This window comes from Cololabis saira, chromosome 15 (genome assembly GCF_033807715.1).
Source record: "Cololabis saira isolate AMF1-May2022 chromosome 15, fColSai1.1, whole genome shotgun sequence".
NCBI classification, from domain to species: domain Eukaryota; kingdom Metazoa; phylum Chordata; class Actinopteri; order Beloniformes; family Belonidae; genus Cololabis; species Cololabis saira.
Genome location: NC_084601.1, coordinates 42,590,300 through 42,603,174, shown reverse-complemented (window position 1 = coordinate 42,603,174; position 12,875 = coordinate 42,590,300). Strand labels below are relative to the sequence as shown.

At 43.1% G+C, this 12,875-nt stretch overlaps 2 non-coding genes across 2 annotated transcripts; both read right to left on the bottom strand.

The window, feature by feature from the left end:
• Nucleotides 1-7,918: 7,918 nt before the first annotated feature.
• On the bottom strand, nt 7,919-7,991 carry trnak-uuu (transfer RNA lysine (anticodon UUU)). Its single transcript has one exon. It is a non-coding gene; the product is annotated as a tRNA-Lys (tRNA).
• A 432-nt stretch (nt 7,992-8,423) lies between these two features.
• Nucleotides 8,424-8,497, bottom strand: trnai-aau (transfer RNA isoleucine (anticodon AAU)). Its single transcript has one exon. It is a non-coding gene; the product is annotated as a tRNA-Ile (tRNA).
• Between the last annotated feature and the right edge of the window lie 4,378 nt (nt 8,498-12,875).

The following is a 12,875-nucleotide window of genomic DNA, read 5'->3' as shown; positions in this document are numbered from 1 at the left end:
ACACAACTTTCAGGCTTCCACAGCCAAACATAAGTTAATGTGTGTTTTTGTCGCCTAGCAATTAATCAAAGAGTGGTTAAATTGTTGGCTTTTGATTTTAGGTACAGTGTACATCCTGAAACCTAACTAACCCCTCCTTTTATCTTTCATCTACCGCACTTTAAGAGTGATATCACTGTGTTAGGTAAATGAATGATGTTATTGCTTTGAATATGTTTTTCTTTTCATATTTTTGTGCATTGCTCGCCTAGTGGACTAACCAGGCTAGCCTCACGCCCCCAACCAGAGTTTATGACCACATGGACTGGTGCACCATTGTTAGATTCGACAACCAGACCCTGCATTCCGGTTTTCGATTCGAAGGGGGGATTGTTGGGCCGCACCCAGTGATCATGTGGACACTTATAAAATGTATGAACATTTTGTGATTATGAGGACCTGTAAAACCAGACTTTGCCCCTTCTTCCTGAAGTCCTGCGACCCCCTGCTGCTAACTCCTGGTTATCTCGGCCTGGGTCGAGATAGTCCGTTTACGACTCCCACTGCATGGCCGGAGATCAAAACAAGGACCCAGCAGGGTTTCTGCCAGGGAAAACAGACTTCCTTGGGGTTTTGCGACACCCCCTGGGGGGGAGCCGGATGCAGCGGAGCGCAAAACCAGACCTCAAAATGGTACTGCTTCTTTGAACCCCCCTTTTCCGCTTTAATGTGCCTCATAAAATGGCGCCGTTGCCTGAACTACCACCCCCAGCATGCCTTGCGGGGGGGGGGTGGCGCCTACAAGCGCGCGCATCCAATCGCAATGAGGCACCGATGACGTCACCGCAGCGCGCGTAGGATCAAAACCCCTGCCGCTGCTCCTTTTCTCTCTCTTCCGATCAACCTCTCTTCCTGAGCAGCAGGACCAAAGGATCCCATCTCCCTTCTCTCCCCCCGGCTGGGGGGAGGCGGAAGGCCCGCAACGGACCGGGCCTGCGGAGCTCCGGCCCCCTTTTCTCCTCTCTTCTCAACTTCATCTCATCGGCGCTGGATCTTCGGCCCCAGGCCAAAAGATCCCACCTCTCTCTCCCCCCGGGCTGGGGGGAGGCAGGAGGCCTGCTCGGACCGGGCCCTGCGGGGTCCGGTCGTTGAAGCGGCGGTCCCCCGGGGAGCCTCCGGCTTCCACTAACTCTGTCCTCTAAGTTCACAGATCCAAGCTTCCGACGCCCACGCGCTCCCGGCAACCAGATCGGGACACAGCTGCGACTCAGACTGAACCCCGCCTTCCCGCTCCGAGCCCCTGTCTGCGAACCGGCGCAGGGATCGGGGACGGACGGCCGGCGTCTCGCCCGGCGTGAGCTCTCCCGGGGCCCGGACGGCCGCGCGTCGGCGACCGGCGCAGAGAGGGAAGCACGGCAAGGAGAGACCGGTCCCCCCGCCGCGCCTAGGAATGCGTGTGAGCCTCAGTTTGGTCCGGAACCACGGCCCGGCACGAGGCGGCCCCGCCGCTGTCTAATCCGTTTCAGGGGAAGGGGCGGCCCAGTCACAGAACCCGCAGGCATCCGATCCGGATCCCCGAGGAAACGTGAGCCCGGGAACGGTAGATCAGTAGGACTAAGAACGGTTCAGAACTGTGTGAAGTCGGGATCTCTGTTTATCAGTAACTTAAGAACGTGTTACAGAGCTAAATCTGTGTTCAGAGTTGAGATTACATCATCATTGTTATCATTATCATGTTTGATTATTTGGTAGTCGTTGTTTTCTGCCGTAGGCACGTTTTAAATGCTGCGTTCGCCATCCGGTCCGATTGCACGTGGCCCAGAGGGCGCGCCCATCTTTAAAAGACCACAGGAGCCACGTTTGAACTGTAGATGTTCTGTATCTTCGTTGTTATTGCTTGATTTCCTTTTTTTTCATTCCATGCATTTAACGTTTATGTTTCATTTTATTGATTGTTGTTTTTCTTATTAGTTAATGGTTTTATAATAATGTCGTGTGCCATCAGATTTATTCGGGTACTTATTTACATCTCTTTTGATACCCGTATGTAAATAAATTCTGATTGATTTCTTTATGAGTGGTTGTGTTATTTCATGCAAGATTTGGTCACAAATTGATTTGTTTAAGCAGAGCCTAGTGTTCGGATATCACGCCTTCACTGTTATTCTGTAAGATTTGCTGTTCTGCAGGATAATTCAAATCATAATGAGACTGATTTTCTGCTGTTAGTTATCGAATCCCACCGGAAGTAAGGCCCCGGCGGTGGTGCCCCTACGAGAATTATCATTTTTGATAATACAATTTGATAAATAGTCAACTTTATTAATTATTAATAATTCTTTAATAGAATTATCATTAGCCTTGATAACTGGACAGCCAAGCTACCTATGAGTTGCACAACAGCTGGACATGAAGCATCAGGGATTTTTCAGGTATGTCATGACAAACTGTGTGTCCAATACCAGAAGAAAACAAACAAACAAACAAACAAACAAGCTATGAACAAGGTATGAACTTCATTGAACTTATATAACATTTTGAAATTTAAGCTGAAATATACAAAACACTGAACACTGGTTTTGCACGGGTGGGGGTGTGTCTGAGTGTGTCTGAATGTGTATGTGTGTGTATGAGTGTGTATGAGTGTGTACTTGTCCGTGTGTAACGTGTTTGGCCATTCAATGATCTGCAAGTTTTGCCCGCACACAGTTGACTGGACACGAAAAGATACATGCGAAAAAAGATAATTTACTTTAACGGCGACGTCTGTAGGTGTAATAATCATAATTTTGTATTACAGTATGACGCGCTCTCCTCGCGTGCTGCGCGAGTGAGGTCCATTTACAATGCAGGTGGTTGTCTGTGAGCGGAGATTAACGCACATGGCAGCATAAACACAGGCTCAAACAGCAAGTAATTTCCAGCATTAACAGTCCTGCTCAGCCCGCCGTCTGTACGGGGTAACTCGTGGTTCTGTATTTTCTGCACTGGTTTCTCAGGCGGCCGCTTCGACATGTTTGTTTTGTTCACGAGGGCAGCGGGGGCGGGCGGGGGAAAGAAGCGCAGTGTCCCCGGCTCTTAGTGACCCTTTTTTCAGCATTTTTTCAAAAGAAAACTTAATTTAGTTTGAGTTTTTAAAACCAGCGCTTTGTTAACGCTACCGCTGCTCTTTGACGCCGTGTTCATTGTTTGATAGTTTCACACCACGCACATATGTGAATTAAATGACGTGACTACCGCACATGAAGGGCATGACAGTCCCCACATCACTAAATAAGTTACACAGGAGTCGAAATGCAACAATTTCACAATTAACCAAATGGTCTGAACATAAAACTAAAGGTTGGTGCAAAACAATGTATACCGCAAATCACACTGTCAGCCTTGGCTCTGTTAGAGGACACTGCTGATGGCAGGATGCAGTACGGAGTCTTTAGGGACCACTCTGCTGGTCCAGGATGAAGACTGGATCATGAGCTAATTTTATTCCATGCAAGGATTCACAATTAAATCCATGCACTCTTTGTACATGAGACGCCAGGTGCTGGAAGCCAATCTGGCCTTGCAGCAGAAGATGCTGAAACATCCAAATGAGGTTCTGGAGAGACATGTTCCTGATCACTAAAGATTCAAAACTGTTCTCACAGATCTCATCACCGCACTGGTGTTCAGATAAAATGAATACTAGAGGAAACATTGTACACTAAGCTAGTTTCAGAAGTCAGAAGAAAGTGGGATATGTGTCCTACAACATTTCATTTAACAACATTTAAAAGAGGGTTGTCCATTCAATCAGAAATGTTCGACCTGATTCAAAAGTAACAGTGAGGATTTAGGGTTTCTTTCAGATCACCTACATGAATAACAAAGTTTATAAGGATACACTGAATTATCATAAAATTGGTTACCTGGAAGGGCGTGCCTAATCAGACCTCTCTGAACAGCTTGGTATAGAGATTTTGAGTTCCAGCGTGAATATGACCTTTCAGCTTAGTTTTGCAGTGATTCACTACATGTTCAAACATCCTAGGTGGGACTTGGCCCCACAATTCCTGTTTTAGGAGGCCAGTTCCTTGTCCACTAGGCCACTATGACTTCAGCGGTAGCTTGGTCAACTTTTGCATTTCCACATATAAGAGGCCCAAAGCCAGGAAACTTACCCAGGAACAGTGCACTCTCCCTGCATGTAGGACCCTGGAAGGTGCACATTCCTGGTGTTGGGCCACAGTCCTACGTGAATTATACGACTGTGTGAGTATGTGAAGAGTTGAGGCTTTGGATTAGCTTTAAGGCCCAACTACCACTTTAGCATGAAGGGCGACTAGCCACGAGCTGGCCCCTCCAGGATCGTTGACCGAAGAAGCGTCTTGTCTGGAGCGCTGCAACTGGTGGCCCACGAGTGTTCCTAGCCTCAAGAGGAGCCGAACCAGGGACCCTGCTGCTGTGCCCACGCTGCAGAACCCTCATCCACAGCACGGATAACGGGAGAGAGTGAGAGCCGCTCTTAATCAGGATCCCCTGCTGAGCGTAATCACCCGGCTGTTCATCAAGGAACGCTGACCTGCCAGACCAAATCACCTTTTCTTCATTTACAAGGATCCACTTAAGGGCTGTTTTGTGTCTGGGCAGAGAAACTTAGTTAACACAAGCTTAGTTTCACGTTGTGAGCTGGATCGCTGACCCCGTCACAACCATGTTGTTAGTTTAAGTGTGTTTATTTACTTTATTGTTTTCTCCTCTACTCCTCTCCTACTAACTCACACACACACTCTTATCTTGGTCATAAACCCCCAAGCTTGTTTGAGTCATGTGACACACACACACACACACACACACACACACACACACACACACACACACACACACACACACACACACACACACACACACACACACACACACACACACACACACACACATGTAATCTAACACATGTAATAAGTTTTGTGTTCATGATTAGTTAGTTGTTGTTTTTGGGTAGTTTAGCCAATAGAATTTATCAGAAGTGTTGTTTTACCTTCTTCTCCTTCCTCCTCTTCTCCACTTGTGTAAATACATTCTGATTAATTTGAATGAGAGAAGTTGTTTGGGCTTATTTTACACAATTTCAATTTGATAATCTACTTTATTAATTATTAAAGGAGCTTGAGGCAGGATTTATGAAAAAAGCTTTCTAGTAATAATGTCAATGAAGCGTTCCAAACCAAAAAGAATGAGCATATCTCTCAGTTGCCTTGAACAGGCTGTGTGCTGCAAAATGCGCTGCATTTCCGGACCGGAATTTCCCGCGCTGTCCTGCGGATGTGACGTCAAATGACGCTGCATGTGAGTTCTCCCCTGCCGGCTTCGCTGTTGGCTGCAGTAACCCCGACGACTGTTGTGGCGCTAATGAGTCTCATTTCTTATTCTTGCATCAAGCTCCTTTAAGGATTGTCCTCCGACGATCATTAATTACTCTTCGATAACTGAACCAGCACCCCTCTGTGGCACAACATCTTTGAACATTGGCTTTGAAGTTACCTTCAAATCAATCATATAAGAAATACATGTATGGCTTTATATAAGTTGTCCTGTTGTGTTAGAATAAAAAAAATTATCCACCACAGAGATGTCATGGGTGTAAAAAAAAAACGATTGAGAAAAAACTATCAGTTCCCTTTTTTTATAGCAGGCAGTTAATATGTTTCTTTTTTTCCTTTAAAGTTGGACGTGTAGCTTAATGGAGCATGACTGGCTTTTGGTCAGCTTTGGAACTACAACAAAATTAATTTGTGCATTTAAAGGAGCCTCATGCTCCTTTAAATGACCCGCTTCAGTAGAAGCTGTCCCAATCTGATCACATCTGTACGGCTTATCTCCACTGTGAACACGTTGGTGAATTATTAAGGAACCTGATGTGATAAAAGCTACCCCATACTGATCACATCTGTACGGCTTCTCTCCACTGTGAACACGGTGAGTTTTTAAAGGACCTGATGTGGTAAAAGCTACCCCACACTGATCACATCTGTACGGCTTCTCTCCAGTGTGAACACGTTGGTGACTTTGTAAACCATCTGATCTGGCAAAATTATCCCCATTCTGATCACATTTGTACGGCTTCTCTCCAGTGTGAACATGTTGGTGAGTCATTAAAGCAACTGATGTGGTAAAAGCTACCCCCTACTCCACACTGATCACATCTGTATAGCTGGTGAGTTATTAAAGCACTTGATGTGATAAAAGCTACCCCATACTGATCACATCTGTACGGCTTCTCTCCACTGTGAACACGTTGGTGAATTATTAAGGAACCTGATGTGATAAAAGCTACCCTATACTGATCACATCTGTACGGCTTCTCTCCACTGTGAACACGGTGAGTTTTTAAAGCAACTGATGTGGTAAAAGCTACCCCACACTGATCACATCTGTATGGCTTCTCTTCAGTGTGAACTCGTTGGTGAGATATTAAAGGACCTGATGTGATAAAAGCTACCCCACAATGATCACATTTGTACGGCTTCTCTCCAGTGTGAACACGTTGGTGACTTTGTAAACCATCTGATCTGGCAAAATTATCCCCATTCTGATCACATTTGTACGGCTTCTCTCCAGTGTGAACATGTTGGTGAGTCATTAAAGCAACTGATGTGGTAAAAGCTACCCCCTACTCCACACTGATCACATCTGTATGGCTAGTGAGTTATTAAAGCACTTGATGTGATAAAAGCTACCCCACACTGATCACATCTGTATGGCTTCTTTCCAGTGTGAACACGTTGGTGAGTTATTAAAGCAACTGATGTGGTAAAAGCTACCTGACACTGATCACATCTGTACGGCTTCTCTCCAGTTTGAACATGTTGGTGACTTTGTAAACCATCTGATCTGGCAAAAGTTGCCCCACTCTGATCACATTTGTACGGCTTCTCTCGAGTGTGAACATGTTGGTGACATCTTAGAGTACCCGATTCAGTAAAAGCTACCCCATACTGATCACATCTGTACAGCTTCTCTCCAGTGTGAACACCTTGGTGAGTTATTAAAGCAACTGATGTGGTAAAAGCTACCCCACACTGATCACATCTGTACGGCTTCTCTCCACTGTGAATACGTTGGTGAGTTATCAAAGCAACTGATGTGGTAAAAGCTACCCCATACTGATCACATCTGTACGGCTTCTCTCCACTGTGAACACGTTGGTGAGTTATTAAAGCAAGTGATGTGGTAAAAGCTACCTGACACTGATCACATCTGTACGGCTTCTCTTCAGTTTGAACATGTTGGTGAGTTATTAAAGGTCTTGTAAACAGGAGATCCTGGGTTCAAATCCCAGCAGAGCCTTTAAACTCACAATTAAGTATCACTCCTGTAATGATAAAAACCACAGGCTTTGTGGAAAAATGTATCCACTTTCTCCTCTGTTTAAGCCTGCTCTTCTTCATCCCTGATCACACATCTCTCATGTTGTTATGGTGCAGCTTGTTTTCCAGCTTCCTCCTTGTTATCTTTAATCTTGACTTTCAGTAGTTTTTGTCCTGTCCTCAATAATCTTCTGTCTCCCTCCCTGAAGGCTCTTTTCTTCTGTTTGAGGATTTCTTTCAGATCACTGGTGATCCAGGGTTTATTGTCGGGTAAACACCTTTGTGTTGTGGTGGAGATTATGTTTTCCACACAGAAGGTGATGTAGTCCCTCACACACTCAGTCCTGGCACTGATACCATCTACATGTGGCTCAGAGTGAACACGTCCCACTTTGCTGCCATTAACATTGTTACGTTATAGTTTGGAAAATTACAGGTCGATTGGATTAAGAGTCTGATGCTCGACATCTGAGCTACCGAGAGAGCTTTGTCTCTGTATTTCACCCTTTGTTTTTTATTTAAAAGCTTGAGATGGACATTGAAAATAATCCGGTTGTTTCTTAAGAGTTAGAAATTGTGGTCAGCAGTTTATCCACCTGAACAGGGACTTGAAACCTGGACCCTCAGATTAAAAGTCTGATGCTCTACCAGCTGAGCTACTCAGGTTACAGTCTGAACATTTTGTTTCTTCTTTTCTTCATATTTTTACAAATATAAAGCAATCGAAAGCCTTTACCACTCGGCCACAACAACCTGTCAGAGAACCTGGAGAACCAGAGCATCTAGAGCCTTTTTTATTGTTGGATAATTTTTTATCACTGACACATATTTCTATCCTCATTTTTCAAATGTTTTTATGTAAAGCACCTTGAATTGTACATGGGATGTCTATTACAAATAAACTTCCCCTCGCTTTCTAAACTTATTAAATTTGTTATGTTTAAAAGTAATCTTTATTTCTTCCTTTCTTCCTTTCTTCAAGGCAGGTGATCCTGCAGATGTGAATAATTATTGGTCCACATAAAGTTAACAATGAAACATACAATCTCTAAAATCTGAAACTTTGTAAGATCCCCAGAGTTTAACTGGTAACCAGTTTGGCCAGTATGGGGATTGAACCCATGACCTTGGCGTTATTAGCACCACGCTCTGACCTTCTGAGCTAACCGGCCTTCATGGGACATGGTTCTTTTTCGTATATATCTAGGTATGTGTATGTAGAGATCCAGGCCTTGTTTATCACCTGTTAGATAACGCCAGCAGAGCAACTGGGTCACTAACATGATAGTGCTGGTTAGCACCAGAGAAGAAGCCCTTGTTCTTTGTTGGTTTTTAGAGTTGTGAGAAAAAAGCAGAGAAATGTACTGAATGCCTCAGAGCAACCGTATGGCTTTACCCTGTCTGCCGCTGAAATAAAGATTCAGATTCAGATTCAGCTTTATTTGTCCTTTGCAAGGAAACTTGTTTTCACCCCCGTACGCCACACACAACCTCAAGATACATAAATACATACATTACATCACCCACCCATACACATTAAACAGGAACACACATTTAGCGACGCAATCTATTTAGTTCTGTTATAGCAGAGGGGACGAAGCTTCGGCTGAACTTGACCCTCTTCCAGGTCAGGGACCTGGAAGTCCACGTCTTATGCACCAAGTCGTCCCAGTGAGTGCTGTAACAATTTGGAGGTCCCACCGAGATGATTAATGGACATTGTGTCACGGCGAAAGACTTTTCTAACTCGGGAGAAAAACGCTGTAACGCCGGACACGTATGAGAGAAAGCTAACTGAGGAAGCGCTACCTTAAGGTACCAGGTACACGTCTCATTTTGTTGTTTTTTTCCCAGTGTTGACAGTTAAAAAAAACGCTACAAACAAGATGTCGGAGTGCAGAGAAGAGCTCCTGATGGAGATAGAAACGAAATTATTTGCACTAACAGTAAAAAAAAACTGTACAGAGTCTGTGAGCTTTGTAAAATAACAGGGGGAGGCAAGGTAGGAAGGAAAGTATACTATATTATTATTATTATTATTATTATTATTATAGAAATTGGATGGATGAATGGGATCTGGGGCCCTCCGTTGTCGGGCCCGCGCGAGTGTCGCCCTGTTGGGGGGTTCCCTCTCTCCGGGCCCGTCTCCGGTACCCCTCACTGCCCGTGCGGCGGGGCGCTACTTTGGTCCTGGAGGGCCGCTTTCGTAGGGGCGGGTGCGCCTGCCTTCCTTTCTCTCAGATTCAGTCAGGGCAGAGCAGGTGATCCTTAACTGCCTACTAAGGACCAATCTTCATCCCCCAAAAATGGCTGAAGTTTCCATTATCATTATACCCTCAGACAATTAGTCAATGGAGAAAAAGTGTGGTTTAGCTGGATGACTTATTCAAGTAAAGATGCAGTGTACTGCTTATGCTAAAAACTATTCTCCAAAAAGTCCTTAAAACAGGCAGCTGATGGACAGTGGGATTGGGTCAACATCCCCTCAATCCGAATTAAAATCTGGAGGTCATTGTAACATGGTGAAATGAGAGATATTCTCACATTATAGAGATGTAGTCAGTATTATCCACTCACTGGCATTAAGGAACTTGGCTCTGAGGGGATCGTTTGACACAAGGCCAACGATGGGAACTTTCTTAAATAAGTTGAACTGCTAGCTTAATTTGATCCTGTGTTGAGAAATCATATGAGACGCATTGACAGTGGAGCAGAGCACATCACATACGTGGGTAAAACGATTCAAAATGAATTGATAGCCTGTGTAAGTGATAAAATAATTGACACAATGGTGTCAAAAATCCAAGATTAAAAATTCTATGTCATAATATTGGATTGCACCCAGGGGTGAAAGTAAGCGATCCGAAAGATTCTGTGCTGGTACGCAGTACCGGGAAAAAAAACACACAAATTGCTGACAATAATCTTTGTATACAGCAGGTCTCGAACCCTCGATCTCTCACACCAAAGACGGCGACGCTCAGCCATGACTCAGCTCCGCCTTTTTTGACTGACTGAGTGACGAGAGACGAACATAGCGATATAATCTGACTGAGTCCTGACCTGTTTTTTCGTGTTTTTTTCGTAATTTTTAAGATATTTGTACGATATAAATATTAGTAAAACCCCACTATTTGTCCTTTTGTGAATTGCGTATTACAGTCTTTACTTCTTAAACACACACACTGCATGGAAGGGACCATTTGATTTATTGTTCATGTAACGTTACTTTTTTATTTTTTCACGACCAAACCACGCACTTTATTTATGTCATTTGCACCGACGGACAAGGACAAAAAATAAATGATTCCACCAAAATTCCAAAGATTTTTTTGGTTGGCTGACACATAATCACACGCCAAATAATCACAAATATGATATTTGTGATTAGTTTTCATTCCTCGTTTCAGGAAAAAAAAGTGTCAAAAATGTTGAAGTAACTTTTTTTTTTATGTTTTAATTGTTTTGCTTTGATGAAAAAAATGCTTAAGAAGTTATTTTCCATTTCAATGCACACATTGTAAGAGACATTTTGCTCATCTTTTACTCTTTTTTCATTTATGTGCCCAATGTTCTGAAAAGACAGAGACTTGTATTTGTATTTATTTATTTAGCACAATTTAAAAAATAGTGCAAGGAGGGAACGAAGCCCAGAGGGCTTGTACAGAGTTCCACTCCCATCATCTACTGTAAACAGAAAATTAAATGTACATAGACTTGTTATCTGCTCAGCTGCTGATGAATTTAACTGTGTTTCTTCTAATTTTAAACAAAACAAATTCTTATGATTTTGAAAGTTTTGTCAACATTTACAAATTATTCTGTGACAATCCTTGGTCCGGACTGGCCTTTATTTACACCATTTAAATAAATCATTTGCTATAGGCCTACACAGTGTTGTGTTTCTAATTTCTACACCATACAGGCGTTAAAAAAATTTAATGCATGTTCAGGGATGAAGAAGCTGGTGGTGGGAGGAGAACAAGCCATGAAGGTTGGGGTCGTAGTACCAGCAATAACCTTAATCTACTTTCATCCCTGATTGCACCCCAGACGTAAGTCATCAAGAATAAATGTCTGTTATGTCCACAATTAATCTTGGTGAAAATCCAGACAACAAAGTTAAGAACTGATTTATTTAAATTCATTTTTAAATGCAGAACAAAGACAAAAACTGTGGGAAACGTAACCGAAAAGTAAACATTTCACTTTAAACAAAAAAAAAAAAAAACAAATATTACAAAGAAGAAAAGGCTAATTTAAAACAGTATTTAACAGAATAATACCTTTCGTATGAGAACAGAACTAAACTAATGTCTATCAGGCTGTCTCACCTTTGTGTAAAACATACAACGCAGTTAAAATGGTCATAAAAACATTTTGTCACTCTCGGTAGAGTAAAATATTTCTCATATCTTTTCTCATCATTTGTATTGTGCTGGCCGATCGGGACGGCTGACTTCCTCATTCTGCGCTGGGTGAGGGGATGGTGGGGTGGACTGGACATGTGGGTGTACATGTACGTGGAAATGCGTGAATCTCTCTGTCCGTCCATATCCATATATATATATATATATATATATATATATATATATATATATATATATATATATATATATATATATATATATATATATATATATATATATATATTTATTAGGACTGTCCAAGTTAGTGCGTTAACGACACGTTAACTTAACGTTCTCTTAACGCCGACAATTTTTTTTAACGCACACGATTAAAAAAAAAAATAAAAAGGTGCATATCATTTCAGGCGCTTGACGGCACCCGTAGTTCGAGGAAAAGTTTGGTGAACTGAAAGATGGAGAATGAAAAGCGACTTTTGAACAGCAAGTTCACTTTCAAAAAGATGCCAGATGGTTCGCTGGACAAGACTGAAGTTATTTACATGTACCATCGATTTGAAATGAATTACCACCGAAGTACGTTGAGTCTCAAATACCAGAGAGCGCAGCGCTGCTCCGCTCCCCCCCCCCCCCGTCAAAATCAGACAACGCTGTAGCAGCTTGCAAAAAAGGACGAGTCAAATCAAACTGCATTTGTTAAGCCCTTTTCTTACAAAATAAGAAATGCAACGCAAAGCGCTTTACATAAAACATAAAACTCAACAATGCTCCCCGCCGCCACACACACACACACACACACACACACACACACACACACACACACACACACACACACACACACACACACACACACACACACACACACACACACACACACACACACACACACACACACACACACACACACGCACACACGCACACACACACACGCACACGCACAGACGGGCGCACACTGCGATTCGCACTGAGGATTCAGGTGAGGAAATGGCTGAGTTACTCCTGTTCCGTTACATGTGCACTTTATTTCTTTGTAATTCAGTTTTTGTATCCCCCTGTTTTGATCCCACTTAGGACAGGGGATATTTTTGAGCCTTTTATTTTCCTCCATATGAGAGACATAATTACAGGGAAATTTTAACTGACCAATGCACTTCTTGTACAATGTTTGTGATGCATATGGTTC